Source organism: Musca domestica, unplaced genomic scaffold (genome assembly GCF_030504385.1).
Source record: "Musca domestica strain aabys unplaced genomic scaffold, Musca_domestica.polishedcontigs.V.1.1 31, whole genome shotgun sequence".
Taxonomy (NCBI): Eukaryota; Metazoa; Arthropoda; class Insecta; order Diptera; family Muscidae; genus Musca; species Musca domestica.
The window spans coordinates 8,660,405-8,681,929 of NW_026712309.1; the positions used below are offsets into that span (position 1 = coordinate 8,660,405).

Here is a 21,525-nt window from a genome sequence, read left to right on the forward strand (position 1 = left end):
CCTGTAGGTATTTGGTATCACTGTGATATAGTTAATTTAATTTATTTTAACTTTTAATTTATTTTATTTTATTGAAGATGAAATTCACAAATTTCGAAATATTGGAAAATAAAATAAATACAACAACAAAGCCCTCATGTTTTATTAAAAAAATAAAAATGTTGAAAAATTAAAAAAAAAACATTAATAGATATTTCAGATATTTTAGAAAATTTCTAAAACATTACAATTTACTTTATTTGATGAACTACAAATAGAATAGAATTTTGGAATTAGAGATGGAATAAATGAATTACAATTGATATTTCGCTTGAATCGCTTTTAAAAAGTGTGTTGTAATATTAATTTTCTAATAAAAAATTCTTGTCACTTTCCTTTTTAATTAAAAATAGCAAAGCTCAAAATGTATTATACCTATTTAGATGTGTTGCAGTATATTAACATTTTTGAGGCTGTAAGGTACATATTTGAAAAAGTTCTTGTCATTTATTCTATTGACAACTGCACACACAATAGACATTGCTAGTTCAAGCATCGCTTTAGTAGGTATGTATTCGTATGAGAACACATTTTTTCTCTCGGCCATCTTGTATCTCAAATTTGAAATTTTCACTTTAGTCGAGGACGAGATGTGGAACAGTTACGTTGTTGTGAAAAAGCTAAGCGAGTATTTTTAAGGATATTTTTTTCTAATCAAATTTAAAACTTTTGTACAACTCTTTTTTATTTACACATATTCAAAATCGCATTATAAATACTACCTAAAATACTTAACATAGGCAATATTAATTATAAGATCTGTTAATAATAAAAGTCGAATTCAGCAATTTGTATAAAAATGTTATGTTTGAGATAAAAGTGATGTGACGCCCTTAATCGATGAATATAAAATACTGGGTTAAGTGAGAATCTAATGGTATAAACTTGTCCTGGTTTGTTCAGAACTGACTGAAATTAAATTGAAAAACTAAAATTTATACGCCAATTGAATTGAATAGCATCGATATAAAAGTGCGATGACTGTTAAACGTATCAGCCACCATGAATATAAAACAAAATGTATCGGTGTGGTGTAAAATAATAATGGAATAAAATACTGTGTACACAATTTTTAGACGGGCGAGCGAGCGAGCAAGCGAGCGAACAAATTAGTGAATGAGCGACCAGTCAACCAACCGACCCACCGAAGAACCAAATATTCACACGCACGTGTATTTTACTTAATACTTATGTATGCTTATACGACTATCATACATTTAGAAGGGAAGCGAACCCAAAGCAAAGCATACTTTAGGGAGCGGTGTTTTCTGTCAGCTAATGCTTAGCTTTTGTAAACATGGATGTATGTGTTTGTGTTAAAAGAAGAGATATGCGCTGCAGACACCTGAGTTGTACGGAAGGCCAGCAGGAGTAGCCGCTTCAGAACCGTGGGGTGTAGCATAATATTCAATCGCTGTAATGTGTGAGTACAAATAATATTACTTGTATATGTACATACATTTATATTTACATGTGTTCAGATTTGTGTTCTATATTGCATGCAAAGGAAATCTATTCAAAAGTCAAAGATGCGACATCACAAACACATTTTGTGGTTGTAGTAGAGAGAAAGAAACTGGAGCAAATGAATTATTCAAGGGAGAGAGAGAGAGAACGAGAGAAGGGTCATAGGTATAGAAAAAGAGACACAATGTTATAGAGACAATTTAATACTGGGGCACTTCCGATGAGCACGTTTTGAATAGCGCAAACTAAGTTACCAAAAGGATGTAGAATTGGCAAGCAAAGTATTTCACTGAAATGTAACAGATGTCACTGCTTCAATGCAGGAGCATATGAACGAAGCAATAGAAATTAGTGTATGTGCTTGTGTACACTTCCTCTTGTTGATGTGATTATTACCTCTAAACGGTAATTTGCATTAATTCAATACTCCGCGAGTAGGCCGTTTCGAAAAATGCATTTGCACATTTTTGTAATATATATTTTTTTGGAAGAAAAACTAATCAACATGTGTTCGGAAAAATAACTTTATTTTCAACGTCTTTTGAAGAATATGGACTCATTATAAATAAAATAAATGTAAGCTGGTAAACTTATCGTTGTTGTTCCCGATAATATTGCGTAATGCGAGGATTTGATGAATAAACGCAACAACAATAAAATATACCACAAATAATTTTTCTTCAGATATTATGTTTTTAGGCAATTTTTGACAGCATAAATCAAAAGCACATTACCAAGCCTAATTTCAGAGCGGCTTTAACCAAAATCCACAATTTGATCCATGTTGACATTTTTAGGGATTTCCTTTAACTATTGCTATTCGTATTGCACGCAACCTGTTGAAAAGGTTTAATTTACATTAGTGTTTTATGAGTTCTGCAATACAATAAAGACACACAATTCGTTGGTAACATTATATTATATACAACAAATAGTTTGTAATTTTTAATGTTAATTCTATTATATTATAATTCAGAATATTTCTAAAAAATACACGGCCCGAACTATGTTTATCAAAATAACATGAAATAATGAACAAAGTAGAAAAAGATAACTTATAATTACAATACGTTTTAATTAAACTGAAAAAATAGTCCAAATAGCGTGGCGTGGTTGGAAATTGTATCAGAAATCTTACAAAAATTAGTGGACCTTAATTAAACATTTTACAAAATGAGAGAACAGACGATTCAAGAACCACAAATGTTAAGCTTCAGCCGATTTGATTGGAAATTGTTTCAGAAACCTTCAAAATACCGAAAATTCTGAGGTACCGTTATGCGGGGGCTATACCAGTTAGTTTGCCTGTAGCGTACCATGAAATCCAAATGTAAGGTTTCAAGTGATTTGGATTTGGTTGGAACCAGGACTATCCGATTTTTTTGTACCGCCATCGCCAAATCAATTGTCAGAAATAGCCAAAAATCCACAAAACGAAAATTCTTCAGTTTATGTTAAAAGTTATACTGCATTTTTTAATAATTTCTAATTAATTTATCTAATGCAAATTCTTCACGTTCATAGAAAGAATTATTTAAATCTTAGTGATCATTTAAATCTACTTGAGACCAATTGCTACTATTACAAGACATGAACCAGCATACAAAATTTTTAGTCATAGGCTGTAGTACCCATTACGAACTTTGAATATGAAATTTGAAATAATCCTGGTGAAGAATGTCGCTATACGAAATTTTTAGGCATAGGTTGTAGCACCCATTACAAAAATCGAATACGATTATACAAAAACGCGGACAGATGGACATCGCTAAATCGTCCTAGAATGTCCTATGGTCTACCATAAATATTTCGAAGAGTTACAAACGGAATGACAAAGCTAATATACCTTCCATAGAATGGTGGAGGGTATAAAAAAGATGCAAGTTCAAAAGAGAACGACAAAAATTACTGAAAATAAACTCGCCAAGTCTAAATCTTTTTGAAAAGTTGAACCTTTTTAACATATCTTGAGTTGGTGTACAAGAATAACAACATATTTATTTGTATTAAAATAATTTATTACTCGCTAAAGAGCATCCAAAATATCAAGATGGATCTTGACAGGCACTACTGTTAATGATATTTCTTCAACGTGCCGCATCACGGTGATCATAAACACCAAAAATCATGTATTTTTTATATTTATTCCAATTTATAGATTTTAATTTCAGCCGTAGTTCTTAATTTTTCATGGCTTCTCGACAACTTAGATTATGTTTGCGATAATTGACTGCAATTAAAATTGAAAATGGTGCATTAAAGCTTTTTCTTTTCCGATAATCGGTTTTGTCAATGGCAGTTCTCAAGTCATTGATTATAAACTACAAATTGAAAGTATTTTCTGTTAAAATTTAAACAAAATTAAAAAAATGCGTAATTTTCTACAATTCGCCAATAAAATCGGCAACTGTTCTATAATCCGACGCTATACCTAAACGTGGTCCAATATAGCCCATTTTCAATACCAATCAGCCTGCATATAATTTTTCCTTTGTACCAAATTTCAATACATATACTTTTTGGGGTCACCACCGAATATTTCGAGGTATGGCAAACGAAATGACAAATTGAATATTGAATTAAATGTCGTTCGCTGGTAATTGAATCAGTTGAAAACAGCTAGACAGATTTGGATATTTTTTTTACAAATGTTCTTCATTACCCAACTATGGAAAGAACAAATTGACCACGCAACATAATGAAGATATCGGTTTGAAAACGTTTGAAAACGAAAACATTGACCTATTACAAATCCTCACATTTCTATAGAAAAGGCCGAATTAATGTTCCACTTAATTTCAACTCTACATTTATATATTGCTTCTATCTTTCTTATTGTGGATCGAAACAACACAAAAGACTTAGATTTTTCTATGCTAAAAATAACAATATGTTTGTGTCACCTCAAAATAATTAGAATTAAACACCGAAATATCGTCGTATTATTTAACAACCGTTAAAAACTCAAATATGTTTAACAGGCCTCATAATTGAATGACGTATTTGAGAATTTGTCTCGTAGGTGCTTGGATGTAATTTTTCTTCATAATTGTAGAAGTATATCTGAGCAAATATAGATGATACTTTTTTTTCTTTTTTAAAATGTAATTACTTAGAAACACTTCTAATAAGTCAAAATTGTTGTTCATTCGTTTGTTAAAAATATTGACCAATAACTTATTCATTTAATCATTAAAAATGGATATCTCGAAATCCATGGGAGTTATGAGACAACTTGATACACCTTTTTAAAGAGCATACTAAAAAAAAAAAACATTACACTATTATTTATATCTCTAGAAGTAAACTAAATAGAGTAAGGATCACCCAAGCACACATTCAATGAATTGTCATCAAGAACGTCTAATAAACTTATTCAAAAGACTATTCTCTTAAAATATCACAAACATTTCAAATAGTAAATAAGTGTAAAGCTTATAAAACAATATATGATCCGGCACAGAAACATCAAATATTTGTCTTCTTAACTTACTCACGCAAAATTAACGAAAAAATTCTTTTATCATGGATTTCACAATTATCAGAAATATGCTAGGATTCTGAACAAAGTTTCAAAAAAAAAAAAAAAAAAAAAAAAAAAAAAAAAAAATTATATATAATATATATATATATATATATATATAATTATATAAGTAATAATAATAATAATAATAATATAATAATAATATAATAATAATAATAATATATAAGCAATAATAATAATGAATAATAATAATATAATACATAATAATAATATAATAATAATACTAATAATAATAATAATAATAATTAATATATAATAATAATAATAATAATAATAATAATATAATAATAATAATAATAATAATAATAATATAATAATAATAGAATAATAATAATAATAATAATATAAATAATAATAATAATAATAATAATAATACTAAGAATAATAATAGTAATAAATATAATAATAATATAATATAATAATAATAATAATATGAATATATAATAATAATAATAATAAGAATAATAATAATAATAATAATAATAATATAATAATAATAATAATAATAATAATATAATAATAATAATAATAATAATAATAATAATAATAATAATAATAATAATAATATAATATAATAATAATAATAATAATAATAATAATAATAATATAATAATAATAATAATATAATAATAATAATAATAATATATAATAATAATAATAATATTAAAAATAATGCAATAATATACAAAATTCAAAAAACAACTTAGATTTTTACAATTCTCAGCCATTCTCAAATGGTTACATTCCCTTTGAAAACAACCCAAATAAAAATTGGTAAACTTTTTAAGTTCAACGGTTTTATGTTAAACATACTTTGCGATGTTTAAGATGAATGTACCAAAAACCAAAAAAATAATAAAATAGATACAGTCGTTGGAGTTATAAACATATGCATAGACTAGACTAAAATAATTTGTTTTGTAATGCTACACTATAATTAGGCAACGCCGACAACGATGGGCGTATGATAAATAGGGCTAGGATGTGGAAACAAACTAGCAAGCTTCATTATAAGCGAGTTTTAGGGTTTCATAGTGGCGAGTATTACTTTTACCATATGTTTTGTCGATAAAAGACAAACTACGAGCAGTGAAACGATTCCTGGCCAGCCAGCAATGTCCCATGATTAACTAGTTGAACCATCTTTTTTATTTACATGGAGGGTATAACTATTGGAAAATTCATGAGCAAGAAAATAGTAAGTAATTTCCTCACCGTCTGCGGGCCACTGCTTAACGATGAATTAAACGATTCTTCTATCGCATATTAAGTCGATAATTTGTAGACAATTGACGTGCCCCACGGTTTTATTTTAGTCAAGTCGACGCATATGTTTATAATTCCCACATCGGTATCTATTTTAGCATTTTTTGGTTTTGAGTACATTTATCTTAAACATTGCAATGTATGTTTCACATAAAACCGTTTAACTTAAAAAGTTTTTTTTTTTACATATTTTTATATCTTCCACCATAGTATGGAGGGTATATTAAGTTTGTCATTCCGATTGTAACACCTCGAAATATACATTTTAGACCCCACAAACGAACAGACGGACGGAATGAAGTAGGTTTATTACATTTTACTCAAATGTGTATTATGTCTGCAGGACTTTTGGTATTGAAAATGAGTCATGTAGGTCCACTTTTTGCTATAGCCCCCATATAATGGTACCTCCCGATATTCGGTATTTTGGTGATTTAAGCGACATTATTCACCAGAAATGTTTCAAATTTGGTGTTTGAAGTTCGTAATGAATACTACAGCCTAAGGCAAAAAACTGTCTGGCCAGGTCCACGTCTTCGTATAGCCCCCATATAACGATACCTCCCGATTTTCGGTATTCTGATGACTATTCACTGGAATTGTTTCAAATTTGGTATTTGAAATTCGTAATGCATACTATAGCCCCAATACAACGGCATTTTGACGATTTTAGCTACATTATTCACCGATTTTTTTTTCATGTTTCGTATTTGAATATTGTAATGGCTTATGACAAAAGTTGCCTATGCAGGTCCACGTCGTCGTATAGCCCCTTATATAATGGCTACATTTTCCACTTCATTCCAAATAGTGGAGGAACATCTTTTTACTTGTTTTTTTCTAGTTTTTAGTTTTTATCTTTTAACCTGGCATCATATTGCTCAGGTGTTTTTGACGCTAATTGTTCCCGTCGTTTCTGTAATCGACTATTTCTATCACCTTCACTATCTTTTCCAAAGGTCCAATAAAGGGGCAAGGCTATGCTCAACAAGATGCATGCATATTAAGGGGAAAATGCTAACGACATATCATTTTTATCCACCCTAATGCCATACAGTTCTCGGCGCGTTTTAACCTTTCACCTTAACTTGTGTGGCGTACCGCTAACGACGTATCATTTTTAGCCACCCTAACGCCACACTATACAAACTCTCGACTTTGGTGGTGGATTCATTATACGTCATTTAGTGGCTGCGACCATATTAAATATTGAGGTAGTATAGTGAACTGTATTCTTTTTGTCAAGCCCGTTTATTTGATACCCATATTGGTGGAATTGATAAAAATTTTTTATCAGTCGTTTGGAAGCGGTCATCTTAGATTTCAATTTTGCACAGTAAATTGTATTCTACTTGTTGAGACCTTTCATTTGATACCAATGTTGATGGGATTGATAAAACCTAAGTTATCCGCCACTTTGTAGAGGCCGCCATCTTGGATTTAAATTTTTTTTTTATAGAATGTATAATTTGCTTGTTGAGCCCTTTCATTTGATACCCATATTGATGGAATTGATAAAACCTACGTTATCCGCCATCTTGTAGCGACCGCCATCTTGGATTTCAAATTTTCAATGCCTTTGGTAGGTCAAGGGCTACCAAAAATGTTCTCTGATACGGCTTGATCTGGTTCAATCCTATACTAATATGTGTGGAAATGGCGTGTAATACTGTTGTAGTACAATATTGTGGACGGAATCCTTGCTGATGCTTGGCAGCTGGATAGCTTCCTCCAATGCTGGGGAGGAGTAAGTCCTAGAGATTCTTAGCTAGTGGAAAATCGAAATCGGTCTGTAGCGGTACCACCCGACCCATTTTCCAGGCTTTGGTTATGTGGGTGGCTAGCGACACGATGAGAACTTTCGTCAGGTTTTCAACTCCCGGCGTATCCAGTTGTTTCATCATTGCCATTGAGATTTCGTCTGGGCCCAACGCTTAGGATGACATAGCGTTCCGGACGACATTTGCAACTTAACCCTTGTAAACTGTTGTGGTTCCTTGGCGGGAGAAGATCTGATACGACGTTGTACTCTTCGCTTTGCCTTATCGCTCTCGGCGTGCACGACAAATTGTTGGTAAAAATACTCGGCGCACATCTTTGCTGGCCGGTATCGTTGAACCCGCTACCGTCAGATTGCTCAGGCTTCATAGTATGTACTAGCGGAATTGGGATTTCCTGCGGAAGCCAAATTATTGGTCGACAATGGTAACACATTCGGAGGGATTGAAATAATCAAGTAAACGTTAAGACAAAATATCAATTTTTTCACATATTGGTGTAAATTTATCTGTAGAACTTTGTTGACAACTCCTAACATCATCAAATCTGACAAATTTATTCGGATATAAAAACATTTTTTGACATTACTATTTTAAATATGTCTCGTTTTTTGATCTTTATATACATATGTATAAAATCGAAACTATATCTGCCTTACATGCAAACTCCATCCGATATCGAAACTGATCGGACATATCCTGTGGCGCCTCGCTTTCAAAATATTTTCCTTCCATAATTTTCCAGAAATATTTAACGAGTTCAGATTCGTACACAATACCATTTTTACTTTACGGCTAATATTGAAAAAGCTTTAACCAACTTTTTTCTACTTAGCTCCTTAAAGCTTTTGTAAGGAAATTGCATATTTGTTGAAAATTACGCACAAAGGTAACATTCGCAAGTTTTGTCATAGCTCAATACCAAAAAAGCGTTTATGATCAAATCAAGCTATTTTGGGTGCAATATGAATAAAATTGAGCTAATCTATTACATGGGGCTATTATAAGCCGTTGACATATAATTGAAGCCCTACAGCTGGAAAATTTGATCAGGACTCGCAAAGGACCAACCGTTACTGGTACGTTATCCTATATTGATATTTTTGTAAAATCTATATATATAAAAATCAATTGTTGTTCGTTGGTAACGGTATCAATTGAGAACGGGTGCACTGATTTGAATAATTTTTTGTACAAACATTCGTTATACCCCGAGTTAGGTTTTTAAAGAAAAAAATATTGACCACGCCTACTTTTACGCCCACTATTTCGATTTATCTAAAATCCTTATATTTGCCAAATTAATGAAGATATCGGTTTGAGAATTATTACACGAGATACTGTTGGCTTTCCAACCAACCGTAAGGTTTAATTTAGGGGCTGAGGAACGCGCCTGCTTTTAAATCTGTCTCTCTATATGTAAAAGAAAGTTGTGTTAGTTACTACGCTTATTAAATAAAGACCGCCGGTCTGATTTTAACGATTCAGACAAATTCGAAATTGCCTATTGGCAGAAAAGCATAAAATCCAAAAAATCGCGTAAAAATGTGAAATTTTGAACATTTTCATTTTGACTTTTAAAATGTACAATAGTAATGTTTTATTTTGCATGTTTTTTTTCCATTTTGACTTACTATTTTCGAATGTACATTTGTAGTGTTTTTTTTTTTGGAATTCTAATATGATGCGTAGTTTTTTTGGGTAGTATAAACGGATAAAACTGTTATTTATAGATTTTATGTATTTATTGGGTAATACGAATAATATCATTTCAGAAGAGAATAAGATACGAAAATTCTAAAATCGGGAAAAATCGAAAATTTTTCAATGAAATCGAATTTCAAAATAATAGTACATTCTACAGACACACTTCATAAGGACCTTTAAAAATTTGCCGTAAAAAAATCAGCGAACCAGTTGAAGTTTATTTGTCTTTTTTCAATCCTTTCTTTTTTCTATATTGAAGTGTACATTTCTTATTGTTTTCAATTCTGAATGAATAATATTAAAAATAAAATGAGTGTGTAATACGATGTTAAATGGCGATCTTTCATGTATAAAATTGGCATCTAGCTTTCAACTCCAGGACTTCAGCTGAAAGATGCGAAGGGTTCACTTCAAAAAGTGGACCTGTTTCTTTCATATGACAATAATTCGTCCAATGAGAGCTCAAAATGCAAAATACATTGGGACTGCAATCCGTGAAATACCGACTATAAAGGACGCAAAATAGTAGAGCGAATTCCTTCCAGAAAAATTTTCCAAACATTCAAGATACCTTTAATCGCTTTGGCAGGTCATGAAATGGGTCATAACCCCCGATAACAGAACAACCCGATTTCAAGTATATTCTACATTTTAACCATATTTTTCGTACTAATTTTACCTTATGTTGATAATTTGAACAAACATCATTGCAAGAAATGATCATGTTTCAGTATCACCATCATATGATTTAAGGTATTTTCGTAGATTTGGGATGTACGTCTATATGAAATAAACTCCGAAATGTCAATCTGGGACTTATTCAGTCGGAAATTGTGGCAGAAACATGAAAAAATACGAAATTAGAAAGTAACACGAGACCGAACATTTCTTTAATCGTCATTGAATTACACTACGATGAAAAATGTGGTCTTTATTGGATCTCCATCGCACAGTTTAAATGACAAAAAATTAATGCCCAAAAGAGTTTTTTTTTTGGCTATTCTGACAACATTCTGCCTTCAAGTATGAGGTGAACAAAAGTAAATACGAAGCAGTACGGGATTTTAAACGTTGGAAATACAAATTCGAAATTATAGATCATTTGAATGAAAATGTTAAGCTTTTTGCAACAATATAAATTGAGCTGAATTTTCACATTGGTCTATTATAGATGTTCTTTATCATAAAGGTATTTAACACAAAAATTAATTCCTATTTAGTCATGGAGTAATTACTTATAATGAAAATTGTGCCGCTTACATAAGTCATTAATTATGCTTTAAAAAATACGCATTAAAGACTAAAAGTTGGGGCCGGCAACGCGGACCGGGCCAGCTATATATGTATATAGCTATATATATATATATATATATATATATATATATATATATATATATATATATATATATATATATATATATATATATATATATATATATATATATAGCTGGCCCGGTCCGCGTTGCCGGCCCCTACTTTTAGTCTTTAATGCGTATTTTTTAAAGTAATTAATAATTAAAGCATAATTAATGACTTATGTAAGCAGCACAATTTTCATTATATATAATATCAATTTTCATTATATATATAATATTATCAATATATATATATAATATCAAGAAGATCTGAAATTTCCTAAATTGACCGCAATTACAATTACTTTTTTAACAGAGTGTAAGTTCTTTCAAACGGAAAAGTCTGAAAATTATTTAAGCCAGATTTATTCATTGTAATATTTTTAAAAATGTGCATCAAACACCAAAACTACTACACCTAGTATGGTATATATTTTGTACAAATTCTTACAAAAAACATCTATTACACAGATACTCTTCTTGTTTTCGTCTTTTTTTATTTATTAATTTTTTTTCTAGAAAGCAATAAGACATGTCCAAATTAAATTTTATTATTTAGAACTAGTTGACCCGGAACTTGCTGCAGTGCTACGACCGTGACCAAAAATGGTCAAACCAAATGTCTCGCAGTACAAATTTATTGATGTGAATCGATAGAAAATGTATCAATTAGAAGGAATCTGATTTTCGGTATTGACAAGGTATATAGTTTTTACTAACTAAGGATTGTAAACCGACCATTGTGTAAAATTAATAAATTATATTATGACCAGATATTTCAAAATTTAAAGCATCGATCGTTACAAAAGTAATAAGTAAGCTTTCTTGAGATGTAATAAACTTGTTTCCATATGTTTTTGCATGTAAATAGCGATCATATGGTGTTTATAGTTACCCAAATAAGTAGTACTTAGTTAATAACTTTTATCAAGCAAATTTTAATATTAGTGGAGTGGGGTAAGGATTGTAAAAAGTCTATATCGATATTATAATTTTTTCGAGTTGAGAAAAGTGAGTACTTCAAACGTGTACAGGTTACAGCTTCTGAAATTTATTAACGAACAGGGAGTTTATATTTTTCAATGACCACCTCAATAAAAGATATAGTATCTTCAGGAAATATCCACACTTATCTGAGGACAGAATGGAAACAGGGTTAAAATTTTGGATCTATACGATAGCATTTAATTTTGATTCTATAAGTATGAAGGTTACAATTAATTTACAAAGTAAATCGAAAATTATTATTAAAATTTAAGAACCCGATAACTCTACATTAAGAGGTGGTCCACGTATCTTCTATATCTATAAAAGAGAAAAATGTTTATATGTTTATTTGTTCGTTTGTAACTTATGGACTCGAAAGCCGCTGAACAGATTTTCCTGAAAATTTCCATGTATACTACAACATCGCCTGAAAGTAACATAGGCTATATAAATTTTTGAAATTCCACTTGGAACTGGAGATAGCATCAGAATCGGAGGTACCTCCAAGAATTTAAATTTTATATGCACATATCTATTTATACAGATACAGTCTCCAAATTTAGAATGCATAACGGAATTTGAAGCAAAAATAAATTTGCAAATTATATTGAAGTCGGTTCAGATTTGATATAGCTCCCATATATATTTTCATTCGACTTCATGTATTTGATGCACCAAACACCCTATGTATCTCTAATTACAATGAAATTTGGAACGTGTAACGGTATTTAAAACAAATACACACTTGTCAAATTATAATGAAATCGGTTAAGATTTGGATACAGATCCCATATATATATATTTGCGACCGATTTCGTTTATTTGATGCATCAAACACGATATGTATGTTCGATTCCAATGAAACTTAGTATGTGCGACGGGATTTAATCAAACACGATACGTATATCCGATTCAAATGAACGAGACGAGACGAAATTTGGTACCATTTGGGCATGGCTCCCATATATACATTTCGGTTTAGCACCGATTTCATGTTTTAGCACCAAACACGATATGTATGTCCGATTCCAATGAAATTCAGAATGTGTGGCGGAATTTGGTTACAATAATAAATTTGACAAATTAATTAGAAATCGGTTAAGATTTGGATATAGCTCCCATATATATTCTTGTCTGGTTTCACATATTTTGTGCACCAAACACGGTACGTACCTCCAATTCAATGAAATACGGAAGGTGTGTTGGAATTTGGTGTAAAAGTACATTTTGTAAAATATGATATGAATGGAATATGATTTTGTTAAGAAGCATTGAACCAGAACACCTTTGCAATGAATGGTATTAGGCTAACAATAACAAGTTAAAAAGCAGTAAGTTCGGCCGGGCCGAACTTTGAATACCCTCCACCATTTGGAACGTATTTGGAAATTTTCAAAAAATGAAATCCTTAAAACATTCTGTTAAAATTTTAAAAATACCGAATATAGCCGTTATATTGGGGTCTATACGACGTGGACCTACATAGGCATTGTTTGCCATTAGCCATTACCATATTCAAATTCGAAACTTGAAATAAACGGTGAATAATGTAGCTAAAATCATCAAAATATCGTATATAGGGAGGTACCGTTATATCGGAGCTGTGCGAAGAAGTTTAGAATTTTACGCTGATCAAGAATATATATAGTTTGTTGGGTCTGACATGAGTATTTCGAGGGTTACAAACGGAATGACAAAGTTAATATACCCTCCATAGTATGGTGGAGGGTATAAAAGCATTAAGTTCGGTCAGGCCGAACTTTGAATACCCTCCACCATTTGGAACGTATTTGGAAATTTTTAAAAAATAAAATCCTTAAAACATTCTGTTAAAATTTAAAAAATACCGAATATAGCCGTTATATTGGGGTCTATACGACGTGGACCTACATAGGCATTGATTGCCATTAGCCATTACCCCATTTAAATTCGAAACTTGAAATAAACGGTGAATAATAACATTGACCTGCACCGACAAATTTTTTCCTTATGCTGTAGTATTCATTACGAACTTCAAATACCAAATTTAAAACAATTCCGGTAAATAATGTCGCAAAAATCATCACAATACCGAATATCGGGAGGTACCTTTATGTGGGGGCTATACGAAGACGTGAACCTGCCCAGATAATTTTCTGTCATAGGCTGTAGTATCCATTTCGAACTTCAAATACCAAAGTTGAAACAATTCCGGAGAATAATGTCGCTAAAATCATCAAAATACCGAATATCGGGAGGTACCGTTATATGGGGGCTATATGAAAACGTGAACCTACATGGCCCATTTACGAACTTAACCTGCCTACTGGAAAAATAAACACGTGTGCAAAATTTTAGCCTTCTATCTGAATTCGTTCGAAAGATAGCGTGATTTCAACAGACAGACAGACGGACATGGCTAAATCGACTTAGAATTTTACGCTGATCAAGAATATATATACTTTGTTGGGTCTGACATGAGTATTTCGAGGAGTTACAAACGGAATGACAAAGTTAATATACCCTCCATAGTATGGTGGAGGGTATAAAAGCAGTAAGTTCGGCCAGGCCGAACTTTGAATACCCTCCACCATTTGGAACATATTTGGAAATTTTCAAAAAATAAAATCCTTAAAACATTCTGTTAAAATTTAAAAAATACCGAATATAGCCGTTATATTGGGGTCTATACGACGTGGACCTACATAGGCATTGTTTGCCATTAGCCATTACCATATTCAAATTCGAAACTTGAAATAAACGGTGAATAATGTATCTAAAATCATCAAAATATCGTATATAGGGAGGTACCGTTGTATCGAAGCTGTGCGAAGACCTGGCCCAGCATAGACAATTTTCTGTCACAGGCTATAGCATCCATTACTAACGTCAAATACGATATCTCAAACAATTTCGGTGGGTGTTGTACCTAAACTCGTCAAAATACCGAATATAGGGAGGTACTGATATATGGGGCCTATACGAAGACCTGGACCTGCATAGGCAGACTGTAGTTCCCATTACGAACTCTAAATACGTAAATTGAAACAATTTCGGTAAATAATGTCGCTAAAATCATCAAAATACCGAATATCGGAGGTACCGTTATATGGGGGCTATATTCTATCTCAATTCGTTCGAAAGATAGCGTGATTACAACAGACAGACAGAGGGACGGACATTGCTAAATCGACTTAGAATTATACGCTGATCAAGAATATATATACTTTGTTGGGTCTGACATGAGTATTTCGAGGAGTTACAAACGGAATGACAAAGTTAATATACCCTCCATAGTATGGTGGAGGGTATAAAAACTACCCTAAAACTACAATTATTACGGGGAAGTATTTTGCTACCTCGAATGTACTAATCACAATAGAAACTCCACTTAACTTCAAAAGATTGCAGTTTCCTGCACGCTTGGCATTTGCTATGAATAAATCCGAAGCACAAACACTTCGTGTATGCGAACTGAATTTGGAATGTGCCTCAGCTGTTTCTGTCATGTTCACGCGTTGGCAGAACGAGTTATTTATTTATTTACGCATTAAAGTATTACAATATATTTTTTTTAAATTCTTGAATTTGTTTTATTTTTTTAGCCAACAAATATTCGTATATAAAATTTTGGATGCATATAAAATCACAAGGGGTAGCGAAACTAACCGGGTTCAACTAGTTGTCTATAAGAAATGTTGAGGCCAGCGAACGAAAATAAACTATATGAAACATTTGCAATCGTTTCGTTCTGCATTTCTCAAAGTTCGAAACGAAACAAAACCGATAACGTGACTTGTGTTGTAACAACAAAACAAAACTGATATGTACTCTGCAAGATGACGGAATATTGGAAACGAAACAATACAATACTCATTGCAAACATTTCCCGTGTATTAACTCATTACAAATACTGTACTAACTAATGTTAAGTTATATTAATCTTCAGATTAAGATGCATAGAAATCCGTGCATTTTAGGCATATAGTGTCTTCCGCAATATTGCAGATTAAAATAAGGGGAATACTTTAATCAAAAATTTTAGAAGTCGTTTTGGTCCTTTTTAAAAATATGTCCAAAATATTCCTTTAAAAGAAATGTGATATGTATCATAAAAAAACAATTTTTGTTAATAAAAAGCTATCTTTATTTCGGAAAAAAAATTATTACTTTTTCCCAATTCGCCACAAATGTTTTTATAATTTCACTCTACAATAGCCAGTCTAGGTTGTGGAAAATTCCAAGTTGATTGATGATAGTACTTTTTATTAGATCAAAAACCTAAAGGAATGCTGGGTTCTTAGGCTAAATTTTGTTAAGGCAATAGTAATGACAATGTACAATGTACACAGGGGCCCCTTTAGTTTGAGATATATTTCGCAATATTTAGAATGAGGATTGAGGGTGGATTACATCCGGAATCATTGTTAAAGACAATGGGTCGGTTCACTTTTGGGTAGTAGTCTTCTTGTAAGGATAACACCGATTTCCAGTATTTTTCACGTTTTTTTTTTTTTCATTTAATTTTTGGTTACTTTTCAAGGTAAACTTTTAAAACACCGATATAATACGATACACGGCTTTTCGCTTTTTAACTCTACTTGCATAATATGCTAGACTTTCCCCATAATTATTGAAAAAAATGAATTTTGTAGCACAGTGTAATGTAAACAAGTGAAAGCATGTTAAGTTTGGCTGATCATTAGGCAAAAAATAAAACAGTAAAGAAAGTCTTAAAGTCGGGAGGGGCTGACTTTATGATACCCTACACCACTTTGCTAATTAAGTAGAGCTCCACATAACAATTAAAAGTTTTTATGGGAGAATTCAATCATACACGCTATGATTATAATTATAATTTAAAGTTCAAAAGACTAAATATGCCGAAGCATTTGTATCATTTAAATTCGGACTTGTATTGCCCATTTTATATATATGGGAGCTATATGCAAATCTGAACCGATCTCGATAAAATTTGGCAAAGATATGTCTGAGCTGTATTTAATATATTTCCCTGAATATAGTTGTTACGGAGTGCAAATTACGGCTGTGGGTAACAAATATAACAAATCGGATGAACAATATATATGGGAGCTATAGCTATATGTGAACCGATCACCAAATTTGACATACTAGCTTCTAGACTCAATTCGGTCGTAAGTGCCAAATTTCATCTCATTTGGACAAATATTGGACGTTTGGTGTACAATAAAATCGGACGAAGTTATATATGGGAGATATATTCAAACCGAACCGATCTCGATAAAATTTGGCAAAGGTATTTCTGAGCTGTATTTGATATATTTTCCCAAACATTGTTGTTACAGAGTGCATATTACGGCTGCGGAGGACAAAAATGACAAATCGGATGAAAATTTATATGGGAGCTACAGCTATATCTGAACCGATTTCTATCAAATTTGGCATACTTATTCTTAGGCCTAATTTGGTTGTATGTGCAAAGTTCCATACTATTCGGGCTGATATTACACGTTTGGTGCACAATAAAAAGAAAATCGGACGAAGATATATATGGGAGCTATATCTAAATTTTTACGAATAATCTCTAATTTCAATAGGGTTCGTCCTTGGGCCAAACAAATGATTTGTGCAAAATTTGATCTGGATCGGGTTATAAATGCGAACTGTACTTTGTTCACAAAAATACATTGACAGACGGACGGACATGAATAAATCAACTCAGAATGTGATTCTATGCAGATCATCAAAAGGAACTATGGGTTTATCTCGTTTCCTTTTGCCTGTTACAAACAAATGCACAAAGACATAATACCCTGATCACCTTGTGGTGTAGGGTATAAAGAATGGTTTTTAATATTCAAACAAACTTAATTTTAAACTGCAAATGACAGCGTAGTCGGTTAGATAATTTGTTAAAAACTTCAAAATATCATGAAGGGGAAGCCAATTTTAAATAAGGATAGAGGTTGGTATCTATTGTCTCAAGTGCCAAATTTGAAACAATTACAGTAAAAATCATAAAAATTCACAATATTGGGAAGAACTGTTATGTGGGGGCTATAGAAAAATAATTAAATTTATTAAATTTGAAAAAATTCCGTTCAAAAATCTGGCTAAAATGTTTGAAACACTGAATACCTTAAAGTACTGTTAGGCTATAGGAAAACGTGGGACTATAAAGACAATGTTCTACCACAGGAGGAAGAACATATTAAGAACTCTTAATATAGTATTTGAATTATTCGGAATTTTGAATTAGTTAATATGGATTTAGCTATGTCATGCACTTTGTATCACCTCAGTTTTTCGTTGGGGAACCTATAGAGTATGTATTCTTTTCGATTAAATTTTGTCCATGTGCCCCTAAGGCCGCCATTTGAAATCACGATTGAGATAGCCATATTAAAGATCTGTCTTTGAAACTTTGCACGGCAATTTTATACCATTCCTAGGATGATTTATATTAAAAATCTCGATATAATTAAAATAAATGAAACGTTTACTATGCTTACAACTTAAGAACGGGTGGACTGATTTTGACAATGCACACCAATTCGTAATGGTCTCTTGGCAGAAAAGGATAAAATGTAAAATATCTATATATATATATATAAATCAATTGTTGTTTGTTGGTAACGGAATCAGTTGAAAACGGTTGGACCGATTTGCATAATTTTTTGTCATACCCCGAGTTAGGTTTTTGAAGAATAAAATATTGACCACACCTCCTTTTACGCCCACTATTACGATTTATCTGAAATCTTTATATTTGCCAAAATAGTGAAGATATCGGTTTGAGAATTATTACACGAGATGCTGTTGGCTTTCCATCCAACCCTAAGTACTTATTGAGGGGCTGAGGAAAGCGCCTACTTTTAAATCTATCTCTCTATATGTAAAATAAAGTTGTGTTAGTTACTACTCTTATAACATAAAGACCGCCGGTCTGATTTTAACGATTTAGACAAATTCGGAATTGCCTCTTGGCAGAAAAGAATAAAATCCAAAAAATCGCCTAAAAATGTGAAATTTGAACATTTTCATTTTGACTTTCAAAATGTACAATAGTAATGTTTTATATTGCATATTTTTCCATTTTGACTTACTATTTTCGAATGTACATTTGTACTGTTTTTTTTTTTTAATTGTAATATGATGTGTTGGTTTTTTTTGGGTAATATAAAGCCACAACGGATAAAACTGTTATTTATAGATTTTATGTATTTATTCGTAATACCCAATATATACATAAAATCTATAAATGAAAATTTTATCTGTTGTCGCTTTATACGAAAATTCTAGAATCGGGAAAAATCGACAATTTTTCAATAGAATCGAATTTCAAAATAATAGTACATTCTACCGACAAACTTAGTAATCACCTTTAAAAATTTGCCGCAAAAAAATCAGCGAACCAGTTGAAGATTCTTTTTCTATATTGAAGTGTACACTTTTTTATTGGTTTGAATTCTGAATGAATAATATTAAAAATGAAATGAGGGTGCAATACGATGTTAAATGCTTTCTACTCCAGGACCTACATCGTGCTTCAGCTGGAAGATGCGAACACATTTAAACAAACAAAAATGGCCGAAGAAGCGTTATGGGGTTAATTTCAAAAAGTGGACCTGCTTCTTTCATATGACAATAAATTGTCAAATGAAAACACAAAATGCAAAATACATTGGGACTGCAATCAGACAAATACCGACTATAAGAACGCAAAAATAGAAATTCTACATAAACATTCAAGATACCTTAAATCGCTTTGGCAGGTCATAATATGGATCATAACCCCCGATAACGGAACAACCCGATTTCAAGTATATTCTACATTTTAACCATATTTTTCGTACTGATTTTAGCTTATGTTGATAATTTAAGAAGAAACCATGTTTGCAAAAAATTATCACGTTTTGGTATCACCATCATATGATTTAAGGTATTTTCGGGGTCTTGGCTACTTTTTTTCATTTTTTGGCCCTTATTTGACATCTTTATTTCTAAGAGGGAAGAAAACCTCTTCTTATAAATTTTTATTTTTCGGAAAAGTGCGCATCTTAGTCTTGAGGCTACCTGGGGTAAAAAACCCTGGGATAGAAAATCATCTTACAGATAATTATCCACATAGGAATTTATTTAAGTATAGTCCTCACATTAGTATACCCCCAAGTCCACTTTCCCAATCAATGTGTGGTCAGAAAAGAAAATTTGGTATTCTATTGAATTTGTAACCCCCAAGAGAATATTGGTTGGGAACGTAGATTTGGGATTTACGTCTATATGAAATAAACTCCGAAATGTCAATCTGGGACTCATTCAGTCGGAAATTGTGGCAGAAACATGAAAAAAATACGAAATTATAAAGTAACTTTATTGGATCTCCGCCGCACAATTTAAATGACAAACAATTAATGCCCATCTTACGGTAATCGGAGCAAAAGAGTAATTTTTTTGGCTATTCTGACAACATTCTGCCTTCAAGTATGAGGTGAACAAAACTGAATACCACGCAGTACGGGATTTTAAACGTTGGAAATACAAATTTCAAATTATAGCTCATTTGAATGCTTTTTACAATATCAAAAATTGAGCTGAATTTTCACATGGGGCTATTATAGATGTTCTTTATCATATAGGTATTTAACACTCAAATTAAAGCCTATAGCTGAAAAATAAGATCAGGCTATTCAAAATATTTAAAATCGACGGTAATTATAATTTTTGCCATGAATATTAATTTTTATTTAGTCATGGAATCATTACTCATAATCAAGTCATTACTTATAATCAAAATTGGAGTAATTATAATGGCGTCATTGCTTATAATCAAAATTGTGCCACCTACATAAGTCAGATCTGTGATTTATTATGCTTTAAAGACTAAAAGTACGGGCCGGCAACGCGGACCGGGCCAGCTAGTATTTATATAATATTTTTGTTACATTTTGTTATATCGCATGCATTTTTTTCAATTTGACTTAATATATTGTTTTTTAATTCTATTTGGAACTTTGCAGAAAAAAAATTGTATACAAAACGATGATGGTTGTGACTCGACGCGGCTGCTAAAGTGTGGGTAAAGAATTTGAACAACCAAAAATATCCACTACCGATATAAGAAGCTTATAACAGAATATGGATCTGTATTGAAATAAATCTCAAAGACAACATTTCCATTCAATGCGAACACAAATTTAGTGAAATACTGAAATTCAAGAAGAGCCGTATCATGATGTGGAGCCATATCAAATAATGTTTTCTAAAATATTTATTCCGAGTTGGGTCAACCAGGTAAAAATTTCTTTTCCATGTTGAAAGTACGAAAATTGGCAGGGCACCAAAGTTGTGAGTGGAGTCTAGCCATTACCATACGATTGTCCCGTATTGTGGACATGATCAACAGTGTAAATCTAAAATT

General features: G+C 31.7%; 1 protein-coding gene across 2 annotated transcripts in view; it reads left to right on the forward strand.

Annotated features, from left to right (window-relative positions):
- Positions 1–446: 446 nt before the first annotated feature.
- LOC101893103 (muscarinic acetylcholine receptor DM1) overlaps positions 447–21,525 on the forward strand; it is an 80,940-nt gene continuing 59,861 nt past the window's right edge. The window contains exons 1-2 of one of the 2 annotated variants that reach the window (XM_059124974.1): positions 447–1,462; positions 21,125–21,398. The gene's annotated coding sequence lies outside the window, so the exon portion shown is untranslated. The remainder of the gene's footprint in view (positions 1,463–21,124; positions 21,399–21,525) is intronic. The other variant, XM_059124973.1, reaches the window with a different exon arrangement.